Genomic DNA, 25,479 nt, shown 5'->3' on the forward strand with positions numbered 1-25,479 from the left:
AGGTAGTCTCATTACGGCCGAAGATGTCTCATAACGGCCAAAAGTCAAAATGTGTATTGTAATGTGCATTGACATGCAATGTTGCTGCCAGGTATGGATATACATTCCAGAGGGTATAAGCCATGCAGTGTGCCCTTAGGGCCCTTATCATATATATAAACATATTGTGTGACAATCAGTATGATATCATACCACAGCACAATGCAGCATATTGTGTAATGTGTACACCCCAAAGGTAGTGTTGATGTTGCTGTGAAGCAGCAGGCTACTAGGTGGGGTTAGCTGCTTGTGGAGAGCTAGATGAGCATCGGCTTTGTTGTGACGTTTTTTGGAGACATCCTACAGTCATTGGCCAAGAAGGAACACCGATCTCAGTCGATGCCAGTTTATTTCCATTCGCTTTACAATGGTACAATTCTTGCTTCTGGAATGAGTAGACCTGCAATAAGCAAAGAGCAACCGTGAATAGGCTAGAATCAGACATGTACAAGATACTCAAAAAATGTATTTAAGATAAGATAATAAATAATAACGTTATAATGTAATTAAGATAGAGTATAAATACCCGAAAATTACAGTAATGAAGATAGAGTACAAGATACTTCACAAAGTATTTGAAATACAATTAAGATACTCGTGTACCTCTCGCAAATAAGGCAATCTTGCGTTTTAAGCGTATACTTTATTTGCCCGCAGTAACAATTGCATTTCAAAATGGTCGTCTGACATCTTTCGCCTCTTTCTCTGCAAAACATTTCCTGCAATACTGAACAGACGTTCCACAGGTGCACTGGAAGGGACAGCGGCGATAAAACTTAAGAAGAGTTCACGTAGTCGAGGACACTTCATCATTGTCGTGATTTCGGTGTCCCCGTCGTCCATGTACCTGTTCACTTCTTGAACGGCGCTGTTGTCCCTTTCCGAGCCTCCGAATACAGTTCTGTCGAAAGCGAAAAAAATATTCGCCTGTGGCCGCCTTGTTCGGTGTTATGACATTATGTGCCGTCGAGTCTTTGCTCGACACATGCGCAAGCTCTTCCTTCAACTGCTCCAGAAGCTGCCTGCGCTGGGCGTCCGCAGCCCAATGTAACTTAAACCGCGGCAGCAGTATCGCACTTAGCACCAAGAAGTTGTAGTCCATGGCGCTCCCAAAGCTACAAACAATATTAAAACTCTGTTAGAAAATGTCGCTTGCGGTCGTAAGGCGCAAGTACTCACCGCTTCTGAATTCCTTGTAGTACAGCAGCCTTCAATGCCTCGCAGTAGAGGAGTTTGGGAAGTAGCATGAGCTCCCTTCTGAGTGCGGCCAACGTCGGGAGTAGGTACCCGCGGTACATATGCTTCTCGCCCTGGAGCAGGTCCAAAGCCCTCACGAGTGGCTTCATTACCTGGAATTCACATTAGAACATTATCACTTGACAGCATAGGTCGGGTATACCGAGCAGTGTAGGTGACAAGCTGCTGTAATCGTTGCAGCAGGGATCGAACGTCATGACTCACTCAGTGCCATGAGAACCCAGACGTGTCGAGAGAAAGGAAAGTGGTGGAGCATCTGTTACTGGATTGTATTTTTTTAGAGACCCGCCATCTTTTCATCTTAAAGCAGCGCTAATATATTTCGTGCCCAGTTTTGAGAAACGGTGACGGCCGTGTCCATCTCAGAACGCAAGTCCTCGTCAGGTCACTTAAAACAACGCTTCATGTTTGACGAACCTGACAGTACTCGCTGATCAACTGAGATTGCGTAGGGCGTCTAAGCTCTGGTACCTTCAGTCGCTGGAAGACCTCCTCCAATGCTTCGGGCTTTTCGCGGAGCAGTTGGTTTAGACACTGCATGGCCTTCAGTTGGGAATTCCACCGCGTAGCGTTCGGAAGAGAAAGATACTTAATTGGGATACATGAGGCGTTAGATCATGGGAAGGAGTTCATCTAACATTCACTAATTCAACATGTAACACAGATACCAAACTGTCCCAACAATCCACCCCGATATTTCAAGGACGTGCAGATAAAACGCTTACCTCCCGCAGATACGATGAATCTCATCAGCGGCTAAAGTAGACTGACTTTGCTCGGTCCAGAGGCTTTGGCACTTGCTGGCAACGGACTTCTAAGTGACGAGGTATGTCGCATCGTTGTTTCCTTCCTTGACATCCACGGACGCCACCAAGTTTAAGGTATGAGCAGCGCACCTCTGCTGCGAAGGAAGCCGAAATGGTTGCTCCTTCTCCAAAATTGAACTTAAGTCTTGAGGCTGCCCGTCAAAGTCGTCGCCGTCCTTTCCTCCGAACACTCTATGGAACGCAAAGTAATAGCAGGAGCATTATTGTTTGTCCTGTGCACGTTACACTTTTCTGCTGTATTCTATTTCGACTATAAGTAGTCAAACTCACCGAAAGGCTTTCACGAAATTAGACCCGTTGTCTGTGATCACCCTGACGACTTTCGTTTGAATCCTGTATTGCATGAACGTGGTCTCGAGTTCACGCGCTATATGATGTCATACGTGATGCTTCCCTTAAGCCGCCTACAACACAATACGGCTGACGTCCTTTCTAATGACTCCGGGTCGAGCCACAGAGCGGTCATGCCAAGGAACGCCCTATTAAGTAAAACAGATAATGATGAATACGAAAAATAAGCTGGCTGTACACGGTACACAGTACACGGAACATACCTGTTGAAACTCTTCCAGCAATCGGCAGTAACTGCGACGTATTTCGCCCTCGCTAGTTCCTGCTGAAGACGAGAGTTTGCAGCAGTGAAGGGATCGGAAATTCGTTGAGTTAATGCCCGCCGAGTCAGTGGGCTCTTGTCTGGCGCAAGAGATTTCAGCAAAGAAATGAAGTCTTCTTGTTCGACTATGGCGAATAGCTGCGTTGCACCGATGACAAAATACTCGATCAATTGTTCATACTGTTGCTGGGATACAGCCCCAACAGTGACGTGCTCATCAAGTCGTCACTGCTTCGGCGGAGCATGGTCCTCTGAAGCGTCTTGGTATGCACGTCTCCGATGTCATCTGGAACTAGAAGGCTCGGCTTCACAAGTGCTGGAGTCCACCTCACGAGCTTTATGTGGATGCACTATCTGAAAGGGTGTCGAAAAACAAGATTATATATTGATGGCAGTCGGTATCACGTTTTGACATACGTATCACGTGCAGCGGCAATGCCGCCAAGTAAGGGGAATTGCAGACACAAAATTGTACGTAGCTTAATGTGTTTCCTCAAATTTGAGTTCGATATCTTCCAGGCGGAAAGTATATTCTTCTTGGGCAAGCAGAGCTTGCATTCGACTGACACATTGTGTCAGTTTCCGAAACATACGCAAAATATGGCCACCGGTATGGCCAAGGAAGCAACCGTGCCCTTTCCGTTGGCTCCATTTCGTTCTCTGATACGCAGTAGGCTAGCACTACGGCCACCCGAGGTAGCACGAACCTGACAGTGAACCAAGGGCTGGAATCAGACACATGAAAAAACACAAGAATTTCTCTAACAAAGCAATAATTTATTGCAAACCGGTCTCTTAAGGTCAGTTCCCACATATAGCGCTAGAAAATTTCGCTATATTTTCCTCCTCGCATTGCTGCGAACCGCTATAAAACCACACTTGTCGAAGTAGAGCCCCGGTCAACTTTTCTAGCGCTATATTGAGCGCTGAGTCTGTGTTAACCAATCGTGAGCGTCTTTCAGCCGTGACCTCGCGGAAGCTGGGGTTTGTTTTGCTTCCGATCACTCGAAACAGCAAGGCGGAAAGGCGACGACGACGACGACGACGTGAAATTGGCCACGAGTTTCATGTGCCCGTGCATCTGCCAATTCATGGCTGTTTGGTTGCTATAGTTCGGTATCGCGATCACAGCATCGAAAGTGTCATCCGCGTTCATGCTACAGATATCCCGATTACGGACAGTAAACGATCACGGTGGTAGCGGTGCATGACGTCGCAACGAGATATCCCGTGACTGCCGCAGGATAGCATACTATAGGTGTGTGGTGTACGGATAGGTTTATCCGTACACCAGACACCAATAGTATCCTCCTAAACCTCTGATGGGAGGCAAGGGGGATGACCAAGGGCTTATTTACACCAAGTGTGCCTATGTCAGCAAAAGTTTCGTCTTGCAGCAATTTTCGTCTTTTCGTCATTGCAATGTGGGGGATGTTTTGTCTTGTCACTCTGTATCTCCAGTTGCAGTCAACAACCCATCTGTACCGCAAAAACTACTACACGTGGCAGTATTAGCTCTGGCATCAAATCCAGACTGTACTGCACTAAGTTAGTGCCGAGGTGGGAATATTTTGAATTCTGTGCAGATTTTCAATGCGGTGTAGTGACCGGAATAAAGAATGACCCTATAATAGTATCGATTTATTGTACAGTGGAGTATGACGGAGTGGGAATAACGAAATAGCATAGGTTTATTTGCCTCCCATTATGTATGGGAGGCAAATAAACCTAAGCTATTTTATTATGTTGTGCTGTGGTTCTACATTAATGTGGTGTGAAGTCTGGGCGGTTACAGGTACGCTGCCACAGGGATGTTAGGAGGGTTCATGTTGGCAGATCTATATCTGGTGTACTAATATGCTATGCAAGTCTGTGTCCATTGTTTTCCTCTTCCTGGAATCAGGGGATGACAACCCCCTTGTGAGATGCGCCGTGAAGTGGGTCCCCAGCACTTGCTTCAGCCATGACCTCCACATCTGAAATATGGCCTTGAGTGTTAACACTCAAAAGAATATGTTGAGGGCCTAGCAGGTACAATAACAAATATAAAAATGACTATGCAAATAAATCTTCCCCTTTGCGGTCCCTATTTCACTGGAACAGTTATTTTCCTGTCGACATTACGTTATAAACGCTGGCAGCCGCATCACACAAGATTCCTTTCACAGAACTCTACAATTTTCAGGGCTCGTACATATCGATTATTTTGTGGGACGTGCAAAAAGAATTGCAATATTTTCGTGTCTTGACAAAACATACCAAATCCAGTTGATTCCGTTGACGTGCTTGCTGCCGCCTGAAATAGAGCCAGAAATTAGCAACAAGGCTGCAGTAGAATACTGATGCAAGTGTCTCGGACGTAGCCAAACACAGATTGCGATGCTTTCACATCCCTGAGTGCTGCCATCAGGCTTACACTATGAACTGTAGAAACATCCACTAGCTGCAATAAGATTAGAATAATGCTGTCATGTGGGAGTGTTACGTTACTCCTGCATAATACTGGCGACAATTAGCACAGCAACAACACACCAATCTTTTTTCTCTAGAGTACGCGTACAATTGCGTCAGGACGCTGCAATCATTGTAATAATTTGTGTTCATTAGTAGCCGGTGTGACTGTGACGTTACAATCGGCGGCGAGGCCAGGTGTTCGCGATGATGTTTACTGTGACAACTGATATTTTTCATCGCAGCGTATAGCTGTGACCACGCAAAAATGTCACTAACCTGCGTTACTGGTTCCTGCCCTTGTTCCTGATCGAATGTGGTAGGAGTGGTAGGCACGGCGTCAATCTTCAGCCGCTTCTGTTTCTGCCGTAGCCCAAGCCGAACTTGCAGCACATCTTCATCAAAATAAGCGTCGTCGGCGAAATGACAGGAACAGACGCGTGAAACATTCAATCCTTGGGCCACACCACAGTAGTGGTTGGCGATCGCTGCCTCCCACTTTCGTTTCGTTTCGCCATTACGAGGTCGGCGAAATGTAAGCTCGGGATTCGCGTTATAAGTCTTTCTACACCCGAGCACGTAGCACCGGTTTCCTGGCTGTGACATCGCACGTCAACGGCGTGAAATCCTAGGCCACACGCTGTGGTTCAAAGTACTTCAAAGCAAACGCGACAAGACAACAAGAAAAAGGGGCAGCCGCACGCTCAGACACACACAGAATCTGCGGCGGGAAGGAGCGCCTTCTGATGGTTGGTTTATCCGGGTGACGTCATCCAGTGTCGGCGCCTTGCGGGGATTGCCGTGCGCGCCGGAAGCGCGAACATTTAAAAATCGTTTCTGAGTCAACCAAGTGGATTTGTGCGGAGAAAATTTGCCGGCGTACATTATGAACGACAGGGAACATGACCATAATAGTTCCGGAACACGCTTCCGGATGCGACTATCCCTTTAACGGTGCAGTAGAAGTATTTCAGAACTAAGCCTAGTTGACAGCTTGAGCGATAGAAAGCGACGTCCGTGCTTAGCGCGAGCTCGCTCGCTCCCAGGTATGCGAAAACAATCATAAATGTTGACAAAGCGGTTGTGAAGCAGCGACTGCAACTAATCTGTAGAACTGGGCAGAACAGTTGAATGCAAAATTTGTTCAAAGTGTGCTATAGCGTCATACAGATGGGATATGAATGAGCTGACGAAACATTTTTCTTGCGTAAGAACATAGGTTCTCAAAATGGAAAAGCAGAGTGTCGATTTTCGCAGGAGAAAGCCATAAAGGCATCTTTTTTTTTGTTTTTGTTTCCTAGATGGCCTCAACTGACGAACAAGCTGCAGCACATTATGGTGACATTTTTTTATTTTTTTAAAGAAAAATAAACCTGTAGATTTTCAATACGTTGCAGGAGAGGACCAGTTATACAAATAAGGGAAGATTTCTTTTAGACGACCTATATGTGAATATACTATGTGAAAAAAAAGTAATTTTTTGCAAGTGCTTGATATTCTCAAACACTTGGTTAAACAATGAATATAGATCAGCTTGATATTTTTATCTGAAGCTAATCACAAGCTATCAGTTACAAGCATAAATAATCTGGGGCTCCTTCAAGAATGCCAATTTGTCAGAAATTTATCGTAAACTTGACCCCAAATGTGCTCCGTTCTTGAGTTCTCACCACGTCACCAGATTTATTCTCGTTCTACATACCCTTTGGGATGGCAGACCCGTACTTCCCCTCTAACACCAAGCAAGGAAAGCGCACAAATGATGTATATGTAGATGTTAGAAGGAAGCTCGTAAGGGACACCTTCATATTTCGCACAGTTTAATGTGCCCCCATTGTTTGAGAAAACAAAATGATGATTTACATTCGATATACGCATCGTCTAAAAAATGCGCTAAATTTTTTTCAGTGATATTTAAGAGAGTCAAGCTACATCTCTGGCTGGTTTTGGCTGGAATAGCCCAGGTTGACAGTTACACAGGCTGATGTATGTCAGCATCGAAAATATAAAGGAAAAAAGGCAATTTAAAATGCCTCACTCAATTTACTACATTTCATACCTTACACCTTTACAGGTGTTTTTTTATCCTAAAATGGTTTCATTGCCAAAATCTACGAGAATGACCGTCATCACATTAACAAGTTTCAACTGTATACCAAGTAATAACAAACATGTGCTTACTTTTTCTGCAATCAAGATGTGAATTACATTGTTGAGTTGCAGGCTTCAGTGAAAAATCACTGCTTGTGATGTCGCTGCTGAGTGAGTACGGCACTGCTAGTGACGCAACATGTGATTCCAGTGTCTTTCACCCCACCCCACGTTATTTCGTGAGCAATTAGCATCAGAATCAATGAGCTTGCATGATGCACTTATGAAGGGTAATTTTTTGTGTGACGATAAACACACTGCAGTGCTAATTTACAATGTAGTTCGTGGCTGTGGAGCACACTCATATTCAGTATGTCATGTGAACTAGAGGAGCATTTTCTGCCATAAACATTAGATGAGCAAAGACCCCCAAAAATGTAAGCATTGTTTACGTGCATTTGACAACCTGCATTTTTATTACTGAGAGGCCCTCATCGTAGCTAAAGGGAAGGGGCGCTGGCAGTGTGGCGCATGTTCATAAGATGTAGAACCAGGGACACAGAAAATGATTGACAGCATATCATGATCTCAATCATGTCATTGTGTCCGTGTTACCGTCTCCTGTTCTGCATTTGTTAATCTTTTTCTGTAGTTGCTGGATTTTAGCCCAACAGCAGGGGTCAGCAATGAGAGAACATCCAGAACATGCAAGGCATACATTTCCTCATTCTCCGCATTCCTCATTCAAGTAACGTTGAAGAAGTAACCATGCGAAGAAACAATGCAACAGTGAAGCTGGCTTCAGTACACTACAACATGTCACATGTAACAATATACAGTATGCCTCAGTGTTTCCCAAACCGTGTGTCAGGACCCCCATTGAGGCCGTGATAGCCCAAATGGGGCCCAAGAGAAAGCAGATGAAGTGAGCGCAATATGCCACAAAACCAAGGAAACTATCTGTCTACGACTGCATTATATTGAAGTTGTGTTACAAAAATGCAAGTTCAGTTCAGCGCACAATCAGTCAGGAAACAAGCTAACTCGCAGCAATGCTTTCAATCAAGTGTGTCGCAGTATTACTCTATCATGACGAGACCGTGGGCCTACATCAGACGCTACTTGCACGCACTAGTATAACATTCATATTTATTTATTTATTTATTTATTTCGAGAACCTCAAGGGTCCGGAGGACATTACATGTGGGGTGAGAACTGGAGCGTAAGGTACATTTACAGCAACTTGATAGAAACAAACAAGCAAGCAAAAAAGAACACCACAATTACCAGTAAGTAAACAGGAATATAAAGAAACGACGACAGTACAAACTTATATGAAAACAAGTATTAAAGCGTGAAACAGGGAGTTCGTTCACATAAGTACAGATAATTAACAAATATGAAAAGGGGCAGGTGAAAAATTTCATAGCAACTGACATACTAGCGTGATGGTCTTGTGGGTGGAGTGAACGGGACAGGGTGTTACAAAATACTGTATGCTCGATAATAGTTGCGAGAGGTGATGGGAGGTTGTTCCATTCGATGGCAGTTGAACAAAAGAATGATCTGGGTAATTCATACTTACAATGAATGCATGTGACCTTATTAGCGTGGTGGATGCGAGGAAAAATGACACTCGGGCAGGTGACGGGCAATAGGCCATTTGAAAAACTTCCAGCGAGCAGCGCGCGCTCTGACAGGGCATGCCGGGAAATGCTGTGCAAAACGACAGCGGTTTGCTATCGTCTCCGATCGTCGTCGTCGTCGTACTGGCGCATGCGCCGTCGCTGTCGTTTTGCACAGCATTTCCCGGCACGCGCGCTGCTCCCTCGAACTTTTGCAAATGGCCTATTGGTGCGGTGGCAAGATGAAAAAGAACCAATGGGAGAGGGCTAACTTGGCACACTCTTAAAAATGAACTTCACCGCAAAGCACCATCTGAGTCAACCATAATCTCGAATGATATCGTTATCTGCCCTGATTTGCTGAAAACGGGAGGCGTACGCCTTTTTGTGAAACTTATGCTGTTCATAATTGTCACAAAAAGGCGTACGCCTCCCGTTTTCAGCAAATCAGGGCAGATAACGATGTCATTCGAGATTATGGTTGGCTAGGAGCGTGCTATGCGGTGAAGTTCATTTCTAAGAGTGCAAGACGGCGACGATGTTCGAGTGAGTCGAGATTAAGATTTGATTTTAATGCGGTTACTGAGGTATCGAATTAGTAGTCGTTGGAAATGAAACGGGCAGCAAGATTCTGGATGGCTTCTACATTCTTAGAAATGAACTTCACCACATGGCACGCTCCAAGCCAACCATCATCCAGTGTGACATCGTTCTCTCACATGATTTGTTGAAAACGAGAGGCGTACGCCTTTTTGTGACAATTAACATTTCTGCATGAGTGTCACAAAAAGCGTTTTCAACAAATCGAATGAGGGAACGGTGTCATTCGGGATTATGGTTGGCTGTGAGCGTGCTATGTGGCGAAGTTCATTTTTAAGAGTGTATGGCGTCGCAGAGATACCTTTGGGGAGGGTCCCAAATAGGTGATGCATATTCAAGCTTGCTTCGTACAAGAGCCCTGAAGGGTAGGAGCGTAAGATGCAGGGCGCCAACCTGAGGGTGCGTCTAACAAAGCCTAGGGAACGAGAAGCGTTAGTTATTATGTGATTGATGTGCTCGTTCCAAGTTAGGTTGGAGGAAAGGTGGATTCCAAGATATTTGTAAGAATCTGCTCGGGTTAATGTGATATCACTTAGAGTGTAGGGGAAGGGAGGAAGACAGGAGACCCGTCTTCGAGAAAACGTCAAAATGCGACACTTTGCAATGTTCAGAGGCATTTGCCACTCATTGCACCAACGCCGGATTAGTGAAAGGTCGCTTTGTAAGGTTAGTTGGTCAGAAGGAGAGAGGATTTGCCTGTACACTACACAGTGTTCAGCAAAGAGACGAATCGTGGAAGATATGCCTGAAGGAAGGTCATTTATATAGATAAGGAAAAGGAGAGGGCCGAGGACTGAACCCTGAGGGACACCAGAAAGCACAGGTACATCTAGGGATAGGTGGTTGTTGCAAGTAACAAATAACGTACGATTAGTCAGGAATTGAGCTATCCAACGGACGACATACGGGTCGAGGTTAAGCAGATAGAGTTTCTATAGAAGCTTAGAGTGCAGCACCATATCGAAGCCCTTGCGAAAGTCTAAGAAAGCGGCGTCAGCCTGATGATTATGGTCCGCGTGGAGAAAGATGTCGTGAACAAAACTGACTACTTGAGTTTCACATGGAAAGAGGTTTCGAAACCCGTGCTGCAAGGGATAGAAGAAGCATTTTTCTTCAAGGTACTTAACTACGTTGGAGTATGCGTTCGAGAATTTTACATACTATAGAAGTGAGTGAAATGGGGCGGTAGTTATTAACGATGTGACAGCTGCCTCATTTGTGAATAGGGACAATCTTCGCCGTCTTCCAGTCCTGCGGTATGGCAGAATCTTGGAGTGACTGAGTATATATGCAACATAGAAACTTGCTGGAAATAGATCTCGTGTTGTATAGACCCTTCGGGTTAATAGAGTCTGGACCAGCACTCGACGACAGCTTAAGTGACACAATGATTTTACAAATGCTATGAGTGCTGATATGAATGGGGACCATAGGTGACGAGGCGATTACTGACAATGGAGTTTGGGTGTACCCGTTATCGGTGTTGAAAACGGATGAAAGCAAGGAAGCGAAAGCTTTGGCGCAGTCGTTGTCGACGGGTGTCAGTTAGACTGATAAGGTGGGATTTTGGTGGAGATAAAATTTTCCAAAATTGTTTTGGTTTATTCGTCGAGAGAGACGGGAGGTCGATGGTAAAGAACTTATGTTTTACTTCCTTAATCGAGTGCCTGTATTCCCGTTCACAGTAGTGAAATTTAGCCCATGATACGTCGTCGCCAAGACGCTTTGCCTTCCTGAATAAACGCTTTTTCTTGGTTAGCAAGATTTAAAGACTTTTCGTGAACCAATTATTGTGATCATAAGATTTCACTCTTATCTATCGAACATTGTACTCGGTAAGGTAGTTTATGTTGTCACGAAAGAGGGACCCGTTATCCTCAATGGAGTGAGGCAAGGTGCCATGAAAGGAATTTTCATACAGAGCTTCAAGACCCTCGTTGATGGCTTGGAAGTTAGCTCGAGCATAGTCGTACATGGTTTTATCGTTGAACTTATGAACATTTGGACTACTTGAAGAGATATCTTAGAAAATGGCCTTGTGGTCACTGAGACCATCAGTGATATGCAAAGAAGTGATGTGCTCAGGATGGGAGGTTAAAACCAAGTCAAGGGTTGACGTCGTGGCATGAGTTGTTCGGGTAGGATGTGGAACGACATGCGATAGATTAAATGTAAGGCATAAATCCACAAACAGTGCCTCTTGTGAAATCCGGGAAAGATTGCCGTGGAGCAAGTGCCAATTTATTGACCGTATATGTATCGGCGTATATTGAAGGTATATATTACTGTATCTGTATCAGGGCAGATTTCAAGCTTCCTGAGCGCGCACAGACGATGATCTCAGTAGTCTCGCGACGTAACAGGTGGAGAAAGACACCGGCTGTCACACACACAGACATCCCGAAGGCTATGCCCATCTTTGTTGATGCACCCACGAATCCACAGGAAGACTGCCGAAGCTCTCCCACTCGTATTAAGTACCTGTAGCTTGAACTACAAACAGTTTGGTGCACACTCCACAAAACGAGAACTGTTGATTGCTGATTTCATGGGCGCGACCATGCGAGCCGAGAAGGACAGTTCAACAGAGGAGCAATTTTAGGTAAGTTCTAACGTGGCGCCAGTCGTCGGTGCAACAACTTCCAGAGCGAACCGAGCTCGATCAACTCAGATAACGCTTTTTCCATTCTTTTTCTTTTTAGTATTATGTATCATTATTTTTGATTCATTTCCAATTCTAATTCCAATTCCAGTTCAACCGCTCCGCGCTGACACTAGTGCAACGTAGAGTCAATAAATCTTTCGCTTCCTCTCTTCCCTAAGGAGAAGAGTACTTGAAGTATATTCGTGTTGTGTGATTCCTTTTTCCCTCTCTACGTTCCAGAAACATACGGTTTCTGAGCCAAGACAATATAGTTGTGAGCGCAATTGACATACAAAAGTATCCCGTACCGTGAAGACCACCACCCCAAACGTGGTTGCCACGGTTTCTGTTTTGGCCAATTTGCATGTCAAAATTCAGGGATTGATATTTTAATACACGTACGTGTTTCAAAATTTTTAAACGTGGATTTTAATTAGGACAGTCTCTCATATCGGTATCTGGCTTTTGTTCAAGATGTCCTTATTAGAGTTAATTAATGAATTTAATTGATTAGTCATCCTTATTAGTCATTATAGTCTTTCTTGGAAAAGATACGCGCCCGTAGAACTCAACTGTGAAAACGACGTGCTCTCGTGACTTTTTCATAAAAGTTTGTCCAAGCTGAAGCACACACACACAAAATAAACGGGGTGCCACAAACGCATACTTCGTGGTCGTAGCCATTTTTAATAGGAAATGTGCGACAAACTGGTGGCGCCACGACGTGGCTGGAGGCGGAGGTAGGCGTTGTGACCACATTACAGACAACAGTGTGTATTTGCGATAGCCGGAGCAACGCGGAACGTTCGGAATGTCTCGCACAAACTGTTGCATCGCAAATTGTAGCAACACACACAAGAAGTGCCCGCCGGGAACCAAGTTTTTTCGGTTTTCGACGCGGCCGTGCTTCCAAGATCAAAGAGAGCGGTGGATTCGCAGCGTACATCGTGTCAAGTGAGTGTCAAGATGTCGTCTACAGCTCTGTAAAAGGCAATGAGCTTAAATTGCAGAACTTCTTTGTAGTGGCAATGCAACTGAGTGGCAATCATCCATGTGGTCAAAGATATGCAGCACTCACTTTGTGGGCGGTAAACCGTCGACAGACCCTTCTTCTCCGTCCTACGCCCCAACCATCTTTCCGTCGTCGTACCGCAACGTGAGCACGATTGTCCAGGACCAAAGCAACCGCTACAATCGGTGAGCCACATTTGTGATTTCACAACTTTTTGTTCGTTTCCTTCCACAAACATTTGGATATCTAATTTCGGTGAAGGCGGCTACATGAATTCAGAACTAAACCAATTTGACAAAAATTTGATTCCTTTAAAAAGCTGGAGAAAGCGGGCATACACTGCTGTACGTTCGACGAATACAGATGAAGCAGATGGAGCTGATGATGCCATTTTGACAAATGCAGATGGAACTGATGACGCCATGTGCTACAGTGACACACCAGATGAGGCTCCATGCAATGAAACGTTTGTGTCATCTTTTCTGAGTGAAGCAGATGCTGGCCAGATGCATGAGGTATGTACAAAAGGAAATACTTGAAGGCATGCGTGAAATGTACGCACCTATCAACCTGTCTCTTTTAGGTTGCTACACAAACAGACGAAAGTTGTGGCAACACAACTGGTATTTTCCTCAGTTGTGTACTTATCGCGACTGTTTCTGAGGCATCTGTACAATGCAGCTCGTTCCTGATGTCCCCAAAAGAGACACGTGAAAAAGGCATTGGAACCGTAAATGCAGATCAGTATCAGCCCAGAGGCTTCCGTGGCTACGACTCTGTGACATCTGAAGGCGACCATGCTGAAGTCCTAAAAGACCTGACAGGAGCGTCTCCTACCTGCTTCGCAGTTCTGCTGGGGCTGTTGACACAGGTGCGAGGGTCATGTAATACCAGCAAAAGCAAAATTTATATTGAACCCAATATACGAGCCCAAAGAATTTAGGATACTTCTCCAGTTATACAAAGAGAAATAATTACACTCTTCTAACTGGTATTCCTTGTTTCTTTCCCTTTTTTGTGTGTGTAGGTGAAGACTCCACATGCAACGGACATCAGCCGTGAGAGTCGCCTTCTGCTTTTCTTAATGAAGATGAAGTATGCCTTGACATTTGCTGCGCTGGGTGCCCTCTTCAGTGTGCACCGCACGACAGCTTCCCGCACATTCTATGCCACTCTGGACACGTTGTATTCGAAGAGGCAAGGGTGGTTAATATGATTTCCACGAGAGGTAGTGCAAGAGACGATGCCTCATTCTTTTCGGGAAAAGTACCCAACATGCAGGATAATCATAGATTGTACAGAAGTGCCAATTGAAAAGCCCCCTGAAGTCAGTGAACAAGTTAATTGCTGGAGCAGCTACAAGAGCAACTTCACATTGAAATTCCTAGTTGGTGTGACCCCTTGCGGCTTCATATCATTTGTTTCCCGTGTCTTTGGAGGGCGCTCAAGTGACACTTCCATTACTGCAAACTCTGGATTGCTAGACTTGCTCGAACCCAATGATCTTGTGATGGCTGACAAAAGATTTCCCTATATCCGGTGTGACCTAGATGCATGCCAGGTTACGCTGGAGATCCCACCTTTTGCTCGAATGAATGAGCAATTCGCAGCTTTAGAAGTGGAACGTATCTACAAGATAGCTTCCCATCGCGTTCACGTAGAACGCTGCATTCAAAGAATCAAAATATTTAACATCTTGAATGCAAAGTTGCCCCAAGAGCTCAGAAATCATGTGGACAAAATAGTAACTCTATGCTGCGTTCTTGCAAACATGCAACTTTCCTCCCAGTGTACTTAACTGAATGAACACGACCCCCAACAGCAAGATAACTATGGTTTTGAAACACAGCTGTACAACACCCTCTTTTATGATCACCTGCACCTATTATATTGAAACATGCCATCTAAAACATGGTTACATCAATTTTAAGAAGTTGCTTTCATTACGCGATGTTGTGAATGCCTGAAGCCCTTATGTCTTCAATTTAATGCATGTTCCTTTGCCTTTAACAGTGTCACACTCGCCATCCGCAGCCAGTGAAGCTGTTCCGGTGTACGTGGGACTACATCAAGGTTGCTGTTAGATTTTTTCCTTTTAATCAAGGTATGCTTTTATAGCAGGAAGGTATTTCCATAACTGTCAAATAACAAAGATAACAAAATAAAATTTGTAATTAATTCCATTCAGTAGTCATAAGTCTTCTTTGCAACAGAACACACAAATATATGAGCATATAGAGACTTCAAGGCATACATAAAATGGGAAGTATGAGAGAGAGGGGGGCAAGTGTCCAGCTAGTGACTAGACCTGGAGAGTGTGGTTCAGCTTCAAGCTTGGTTGTGTGGGCAATGGAGAAGAATGTGCTCGAGATCTTCAACAGCACCGCAGTGACAGCACTGGGGAGAGTCAATTTGTCTCAGGCGGTAACACCACTGCGCTGTAAAAGCAACATCGAGGCACATGCAATGAACTAATGAGGCATCTTGACGAGAGGTATGTTGAGGCATGCGGAAAGCCAGCGCTGGATCAACTCTGCTTAGCATACCTGGGGGAAGAATGTCAGCGGTTCGTCGGTGTGAAGCCACGGAGGTCATGAGGCATCAAAGTACAAAACGACAACCTCCCCTCAGCAGCGCAATACGCGTCCGTCTCCGTGACGAGAGAGAGCTGCTTCTGCCACACTGTCGGCCAGTTCATTCCCTTTGACACCGCAGTGGGCTGGAACCCATTGGAAAACCAGCCTGGGACCTGCTTCATAGCCAAGGTTGTAAGCCATTAGGACATTCATCACCAACGGTGTCGGTGAGCCTCGGATGCCCGAATTTTCAATAGCTTGCAGCGCTGATGTAGAGTCAGTGAACACGACCCATTCCCGTGGGGTAAAATCAACGATGTGCAGCAGAAAGAAAAGTACGGCATAGAGTTCAGTAGCTGTGGATGAGCTCATTCTAATAAGAATGAGTAGTGGAAACATGAAGTATGACGAATAAATGGCACCCTTCATTGTATTAATTTGCTTCCTTTCTTTCCTATGATCTTTAACATTAAGAGATCCTCAATCATCGATGAAAGTCACTGAAAAGGTTAGCCAGCTGTAGGACTCGAACCAATTGAGCTAAGCTAACACGCCTTCTCAGCGACTTCCTGGGTGCGTCATCTGAAGGGACAAACCAGTCACTCTCTCTCACTCAGCCTCCTTTCACTCTTACATTTTTGCTCACTCATACACACATTCATACGACGGGGTCGACACAGGCGGAAACTGTTGAACATGAGACAAGTGATGTTCTGAGGCTGGAACAACATAGAAGTATGTATGTTTTTGTCCCTTTTATGTTGTTCCAGCATCAGAACGTCAGTTGTCTCATCCTCAATCATGTTTGTGATCACTATTTATGCTAGGGACCCCTGGCAAGGGGTATTAGGTAATGAAGAGGACTGAAACAGGTGCGGTACCAGCTACTTTTTTTAATGCAGCACTCCCCATGCACCTATTCTGTCGTGTGATGACTCTAGCTTATAAATATTTTTGTGAAATATGGATGGCCATAACACTTAGACCCCTGGCAGAACAGCGGTTGAGCCTTGAAAGGTCCTTGAAACACCCTCGAATTGTTTATCCAAAATTGTTTGGGAAGTGCATTCTCTTCTGAGTAATATTTATCTCACTTGCGGAAAAACATGTGGAAAGTAGGTTTGTACTTTTATGCGCTGTGCACAGCCCTTGTATGTTACAAAAACTCAGTCTGCAAAATAGAAAGCCTCATTATTCAGCTCATAAAACTCCTCAGCTAAATGGTTTCTTCAGAGGCGTAGGAAGTACAACGTGACAAGCAGACGGGCGATTCCAAATCACTGACTCAGGTGAAATCCTCCACCCTCTACACTGTACATGCATAAGTTTTTTTTAAAACAAACTGTGTCATGGTATATGGAATTTGAGACGTTTTGTGAGGTGTTTGGAGATTAATGATGAAAGGCTGATGAGGCTTTGTATGTATTTGTCCTTTCCATGTGTTCCAGCCTCAGAACACCAATTGCCATCATGTTTGGAGAGTCCCGTTCTAATTTTTCTCAACTCTATTTTGTAATCAAACTTTTCAACGCTAGTTACTATGCCATAACCTTCACACTACTGGTCTGTACTTACTGTCAACAACAGGTCTGTAGCACCTTCCGTATGAGTTTGTAGGAGTGTGCAGGAGTTTGTGGGATGCCATCTTCACTACTTTCCACATACCTAGAATTCAGACATAGTTTGTCCATGTCTAGTTTAGGTCCCCCACTCGATTTTGAACCTTAGATTAGGATGCACCTTGCACAATTACATCCAGGTATGTAGATTTCAAGGTTCAAATCGAGTGGCGGACCTAAACTAGACATGGACCATAGAATGGATCGGGTTCCGGTTCGGGCTCCGAATGGACAGGCTCCAGAGGAGGAGGAGGAGGATAGTGAGCACGCTTCAGCAAGTAATAGAGGGCTTCCAGTATTTTGCCCACTTTTACATCATCCGAATCGTTAGATTTCAGAACTTCACCTATTTCTATTCTCTCAGCCATGACCGACGGCTTTGGATATCGCTCGCCCGGCGACTCCCGCCACGAGACTTGATAGCCCTGAGAGGAGCAGTGGAAGTATGGGAATGAGACCACCTCGTTGTCCCCTAATATATTTCTTCAACTGCCTGGGGCACTTATGAAGTGATTTGTAAGCGAGGAAGCGGAGGATTTTTTGTGTTTCTTCAGGTTTTTATGAAGTTCCGTCGAAAGTGGGATATTTCCACGTAGAATGTTCAGACAGATTTCCGAAAGGATTCGAATGTCGTCGCAGCTGAGCTCTTTAAGTAACTCTGCGCGGTGCGTCGGTTTGCTGGCGGCCAATACTTTGAGCAGCGTGAGATGTCTTCTAAGATTGGCCGTCACTTCGCGGGCGTAAACAGGAACTGCCGATCGTGTGGTAAAATACCCGTTCGCAGGCTACGAGAGGGAGGTGTTTGCGCGTGCAGATCCACAACTAAATAAACTGCGCCTTCTCCGTCGCCTGGTTATATGCGTCGAGAAAATAGGAGAGCCCCTGTTTCCCGAATACCTGACGTCGCATTCCAGAACAATATGATATAACTGGCGTTCAGGGATATCATTCGAAAAGCGGCATTGTGATAGAACAAGGCTTGTGTGATCAGGATCACGGACGCATTCTTATGGTGGCTACCATGTACAAACAACGACTCTACCTCCGATAGAACCCCCTTTTCCGTCATCTGATCGTCAATAACTATGAGAGTGGGATATCGCTCATCCCAATCTGCGGGTATCCTGTCCATAAACTCCACACCGTCGAAATCCTTTTCCCAGCCGGCTGCATACTTTCGTACGTAGACTATCTTCTGCGGTGGCACGGTAAATAACTCGGGGTGTCTCATTATATCCTGCGTGAGCACCGTCTTCCCACACATGGATGCGCCGGCGATGAGAATTCGAGCGGGATGCTTGAACTGCATGCGCGTCATGGAATAACTCGAGCAGACTGTGTAGCGAGGTGTGATGCATCTTTATTTTCATCCATAGCTCCTAGCGCGATTGATGATCGTCTCCAGGACTCTTATTTCTTCCTGACATAGTTCCTGAAGCTCGCGCAGTGATTGCTCCCTGTAAGCTGACAGGTACTCGTCCAAGATTTCGCGTATGATTTCCCGCAACTTGTTTGCGGTGATACGGGAGCGCAACATGTGGCAGCACACCTCGATGAAGTTATCTCGCTTGTGTGACGCCTCGAAGCGGAATCGTGCGGAGTTGATGCACCTGTGTCGCGCCATCTGGTGGCACGAGGTAAGTTTGGGCGTATGAGATTGGACTCACTTAGGAGCGACAAATTCAGGTTAGCAATCACTGTTTGGTAGCCTTAGTGTGGGCCAATCAGGGCCAGCCATCCGTAGGCTTAGAATGGACCAATCGGTGTGAAGAGCCAATCAGTGGGCTTGGGATGCACCAATCAGCATGAAGTGAGCGGAGCCGGTAAAGAGTTGCGTCATCTGGTGTCAGTGGGTTTAGAATGGGCCAGCGAGGGCCAATCGTTAGGCTTAGATTGGGACGGCCAATCAGAGCGTCTGGAAGGACCAATCAGTAGACTTCGTGTGGACCGGCTTAGAAGTCAGTAGACTTAGAACGGACCATTCAGCATGAAGTGGGTGGAGCCAGTAAATAGGTAAGTTTGAACATCTGAGATAAAGCCGCAGTGGGGTCGCTGCCATCTCGTAGGCGCTAATGAAAGCTATGTTTGGCGAGCCAATCGGTGGCGGCAGCCAATCAGAGCGCTTAGAAAGTCTGGGAGAGTGATCACTAGCGTTAGAATGGACCAATCAGCGTAGCTCAGCGATCGGCGTGCACCAATCAGCGTGAAGTGGGCGGACTCAAGTTATTAGCATAAAGGGGCGGAGCTACGGTCAACCAATCAACGGTCAGTAGGCCTGGTGCTAGCCAATCAATGTGAAGGGGGCGGAGCTAATGGCGGCCAATCAGACGGCTTTGGAATTGGCTTGTGTAGGCTAAGAACTGGATTGTGTTGGCTTAGCAGTGGATTTTGGCTTAGAATGGGATTGGAATTGGATTGGAATTGGATTAGAGAAAACTCTTGGCTATAGGACTCATTTCTATACTACTTGTATCTAGGCGTAATACTTCAAGCAAATTCCAACAAAACTTCAGACAAATGGCTACCAGTCTGCAAAGTTTGGTGTTGGATAAACCCCGTCTACTATTTTTACGATGCGATCAAAATGTGTAACGTTTGCGAGACTAACCCTGTAGATATAATACCTCAAGCACTTCGTTTTCACTGGTCTTTGAATACCCTGGAACCCAAGAATGCCATTTTCTTAAATACTGTAAAATTTTCTCACAGAAATTTTTGCATCTTTTTTATTCACGTGGATATACAGTGCAGATACTGATTATCAAATGTTGGAACTGAAGAAAACCAAGCGCAATAAGTAACTTAAATCAGAAGTGTGAGAAATGAATGGCACCCTCTGTTGTATTTGTTTGCCTTCCTTTCTCTCCTATGATCTTCACATTCAGAAATCCCAAAGTACGTTTATTAGCAGGTCACTCTTTATGCCAAGCACCCACGCCAAGAAGAGGTCTAAAATTTACGGTACCAGCTACTTCATTGTATGGTACCCTTGCACCTATTTTTACAGCATATAAATATTGTGCTGAAGTATGAAATCGCTGTAAAACTTTCATCCTGCGGGACATTACATTAAATGTGCTGCTTGCAGTTCTGCAGCGTTGTTTCTTCCTCACGTTCAAGTGCAAAGGCAAAAAGAACGCTCCGAGACTTACTCTCAGACAACCATTATTTCGGGGCCATGTCCTCGCACTAAATGGTCACGAGCATACTTTTGAAAACTATAGCGGCACATAGGGAAACCGACATTGCATTTGCACCGACCTTCTATTTCCAATAATTAAACGAGACCTAATTAGTACATCCACTTCGGATGTAGGACATGTTGTCAACTCATAACCGTAAAAATATGATTTCTCTAAGAATAAAAAAATCTGTCCATGGACACGCTATATGCGCCGCGCCTACTAGAAATTAACCAGTGCTTGCTGAAAATATACTGGTACTTGTGTTTTATGTGATGTATGGCCCACATTTTCTTTTTGATCAGCTATGCCAGTGTGAGAGTTCCTACGCCAGACTAGCTAATTCCTCCTCTTTGTGCTCCATGCGGTCACATATATGTTACGCTACAAGGAAGCTAGGTGGTACCACAGTACCGAACAGGTGAATTAACATGAACACAATCACATAGCAGAGTGAATAACAACCACCTTTATTGACTTATCCTGCTTGGTTGATGGCGATCGAAGGTGGCATATTTCTTTCCTCGCATTTTTTTTTATTGGTTGTATAATTATACAATATTACTATATAATTTGTTATTGGTTGTTTTATTGGGCATAATAAAACCCTCCATAAGCAGCATCACTTTGCCTCTTTGGCTTTGGCAAGCGTGGCTTTGCCTCCACAAGCATAACTTTGACATAATTGTTTTGTGCCGTGATATAGGGTACTATGACTGTGTTCGCAGTACCATTTAAAGCGTTGGCACCTATAGGGCTAGATTGTAGCCCCCTATAGTGTGCAGATATTCTGATGCCTGCCGAGCTGTAAGCTGTTCTTCCGGGTGAAAGAAAGCTTGAAGACTGCGTACGTTGTGGCTCACTGCCAAAAAGATACAGTTGGAGAAGAAATTACTGGACATAAAGCACAGTGAGGCGTGCTCCACCCAGGCCACAAGGAGGTACAATTAATTTGAGCCACCTTCTGTTAATGCAGCAAAAACACCTATTTCCACTGAAAGAAAGACTGTGGGCTTTTTTTCTGTTCTGGTTGAAGGGCACACGAGATCATAATAAATGTTTTCCAAAAGCTGTTGCGTCGCATTCTGACATGATCTGAGCCAATATAGTCAGCTGATGCTATAAGATCTACAGAAAACACATGCCAGCAGATTCCGAACATGCTATAGGAGAGGGTACGTCCTTGAAATGATGAGATTTGTTCACTTTCCAGATGACTTCAGGTGTGTGAAAACAATCATAAATGTTGACAAAGCGGTTGTGAAGAAGCGACGGCAACTAATCTGTAGAACTGGGCAGAACAGTTGAATGCAAAATTTGTTCAAAGTGTGCTATAGCATCATACATATGGGATATGAATAAGCTGACGAAGCATTTTTCTTTCGTAAGAACAAATACACCTGTAGGTTCTCAAAATGGAAAAGCAGACCTTCGATTTTTTTAGGGGTGAGGCATTTTTCGTTTATTTTTTTGCTTCCTAGATGGCCTCAACTGACGAACAAGCTGCGGCACATTATGGTGACAATTTTTTAATTTTTTAAAGAAAAATAAACTTGTAGATTTTCAATATGTTGCAGGAGAGGACTAGCTATACAAATAAGGGAAGATTTCTCTTAGACGACCTATATGTGTATATACTATCTGAAAAAAAAGTAATTTTTTGCAAGTGCTTGATATTCTCAAACACATGGTTAAACAATGAATATAGATCAGCTTGATATTTTTATGTGAAGCTAATCACAAGCAATCAGTTACAAGCATAAATAATCTGGGGCTCCTTCAAGAATGCGAATTTGTCAGAAATTTATCGTAAACTTGACCCCAAATGTGCTCCGTTCTCGACTTCTCACCATGTCACCAGATTTATTCTCGTTCTACATACCCTTTGGGATGTCAGACCCGTGCTTCCCCTCTAACACCAGGCAAGGAAAGCGCACAAATCAAGTATATGTAGATGTCAGAAGGAAGCTCGTAAGGGACACCTTCAAATTTCGGCACAGTTTAATGCGCCCCCATTGTTCAAGAAAACAAAATGATGAGTTACATTCGATATATGCATCGTCTAAAAAATGCACACAATTTTTTCCAGTGATATTTAAGAGAGGCAAGCTACATCTCTGGCTGGTTTTGGCTGGAATAGCCCAGATTGACAGTTACACAAGCTGATGTATGTCAGCATTGAAAATATAAAGGAAAAAGGCAATTTAAAATGCCTCACTCAATTGACTACTTTTCATAGCTTACACCTTGACAGGTGTTTTTTGTCCTAAAATTGTTTCATTGCCAAAATCTACGAGAATGACCGTCATGGCATTAACAAGTTTCGACTGTATACCAAGTAATAACAAACATGTGCTTACTTTTTCTGCAATCAAGATGTGAATTACATTGTTGAGTTGCAGGCTTCAGTGAAAAATCACTGCTTGTGATGTCGCTGCTGAGTGAGTACGGCACTGCTAGTGACGCAACATGTGATTCCAGTGTCTTCCACCCCACCCCATGTTATTTCGTGAGCAATTAGCATCAGAATCAATGAGCTTCCATGATGCACTTATGAAGGGTAATTTTATGTGTGACGATAAACACACTGCAGTGCTAATTTACAATGTAGTTCGTGGCTGTGGAGCACACTCATATTCAGTATGCCATGTGAACTAGAGGAGCATTTTCTGCCATAAACATTAGATGAGCAAAGACCCCCAAAAATGTAAGCACTGTTTACGTGCCTTTGACAACCTGCATTTTTATTACTGAGAGGCCCTCATCGTAGCTAAAGGGGAGGGGCGCTGGCAGTGTGGCGCATGTTCATAAGATGTAGAACCAGAGACACAGAAAACGATTGACAGCATATCATGATCTCAGTCATGTCATTGCGTCCGTGTTTCTGTCTCCTGTTCTGCATTTGTTAATCTTTTTGTGTAGTTGCTGGATTTTAGCCCAACAGCAGGGGTCAGCAATGAGAGAACATCCAGAACATGCAAGGCATACATTTCCTCATTCTCCGCATTCCTCATTCAAGTAACGTTGAAGAAGTAACCATGCGAAGAAACAATACAACAGTCAAGCTGGCTTCAGTACACTACAACATGTCACATGTAACAATATAAAATATGCCTTAGTGTCTCCCAAACCATGTACCAGTACCCCCATTGAGGCAGCGATAGCTCAAATGGGGCCCAAGGGAAAGCAGACGAAGTGAGCGCAATATGCCACAAAACCAAGGAAACTACCTCTCTACGACTGCATTATATTGAAGTTGTTTTACAAAAATGCAAGTTCAGTTCAGCGCACAATCAGTCGGGAAACAAGCTAACTCGCAGCAATGCTTTCAATCAAGTGTGTCGCAGTATTCCTCACTGTATCATGACGAGACCATGGGCCTACATCAGACGCTACTTGCACGCACTAGTATAACATTCATATTTCTTTATTTACTTATTTCGAGAACCCCAAGGGTCCGGAGGACATTACATGGGGGGTGGGAACTGGAGCGTAAGATACATTTACAGCAACTTGATAGAAACAAACAATCAAGCAGAAAAGAACAACACAATTAGCAGTAAGTAAACAGGAAAATAAAGAAACGACGACAGTACAAACTTATATGAACACAAGTATTAAAGCGCGAAACAGGGAGTTCGTTAACATAAGTACAGATAACTAACAAATATGATAAGGGGGAGGTGAAAAATTTCATAGCAACTGACATACAAGCGTGATGGTCTTGTGGGTGGAGTGAACGGGGCAGGGTGTTACAAAATACTGTATGCTCGATAGTAGTTGTGAGAGGTGATGGGAGGTTGTTCCATTCGATGGCAGTTGAACAAAAGAATGATCTGGATAATGCATTGGTATTACAATGAAAGCGTTTGACCTTATTAGTGTGGTCGATGCGAGGAAAAATGACACTCGGGCAGGTGATGGGCGGTGGCAAGATGAAAGAGAACCACTGGAAGAGGGCTAACTTGGCAAGACGGCGACGATGTTTGAGTGAGTCGAAATTAAGATTTGATTTTAATGCGGTTACAAGGGATCGAATTAGTAGTCGTTGGAAATGAAACGGGCAGCCTGATTCTGGATGGCTTCTATGGCGTCGCAGAGATACTTTGGGGGAGCATCCAAATAGGTGATGCATACACCAGCTTGCTTCGTACAAGAGCTGTGAAGGTTAGGAGCTTAAGAGGCCGCCAACCTGAGGGTGCGTCTAAGAAAGCCTAGGGAGCGAGAAGCGTTAGTTATTATGTGGTTGATGTGCTGGATCCAAGTTAGGTTGGAGGAAAGGTGGATTCCAGGATATTTGTAAGAATCTGCTCAGGTTAATGTGATATCACTTAGAATGTAGGGGAAGGGAGGAAGACAGGAGACCCGTCTTCGAGAAAACGACAAAATGCGACACTTTGCAATGTTCAGAGGCATTTGCCACTCATTGCACCAACGCCGGATTAGTTAAAGGTCGCTTTGTAAGGTTAGTTGGTCAGAAGGAGAGAGGATTTGCCTGTACACTACACAGTCGTCAGCAAAGAGACGAATGGTGGAAGATATGCCTGAAGGAAGGTCATTTATAGAGATAAGGAAAAGGAGAGGGCCGAGGACTGAACCCTGAGGGACACCAGAAAGCACAGGTACATTTAGGAATAGGTGGTTGTTGCAAGTAACAAATAACGTACGATTAGTCAAAAATTGAGCTATCCAACGGACGACATACGGGTTCAGGTTAAGCAGATAGGGATTGTATAGAATCTTAGAGTGCGGCACCATATCGAAGGCCTTGCGAAAGTCTAAGAAAGCGGTCTGATGATTATTGTCCGCGTGGAGAAAGATGTCGTGAACAAAACTGGCTACTTGAGTTTCACACGAAAAGGTTTCGAAAGAGGTTTCGAAACCCGTGCTGCAAGGGATAGAAGAAGCATTTTTCTTCAAGGTACTTAACTACGTTGGAGTAT

At 44.5% G+C, this 25,479-nt stretch overlaps 1 pseudogene; it reads left to right on the forward strand.

Moving 5' to 3' along the window:
- Positions 1-13,850: 13,850 nt before the first annotated feature.
- On the forward strand, positions 13,851-14,957 carry LOC135375295 (uncharacterized; annotated as a pseudogene).
- Positions 14,958-25,479: the final 10,522 nt, after the last annotated feature.

Source organism: Ornithodoros turicata, unplaced genomic scaffold (assembly GCF_037126465.1).
Source record: "Ornithodoros turicata isolate Travis unplaced genomic scaffold, ASM3712646v1 ctg00000850.1, whole genome shotgun sequence".
NCBI classification, from domain to species: domain Eukaryota; kingdom Metazoa; phylum Arthropoda; class Arachnida; order Ixodida; family Argasidae; genus Ornithodoros; species Ornithodoros turicata.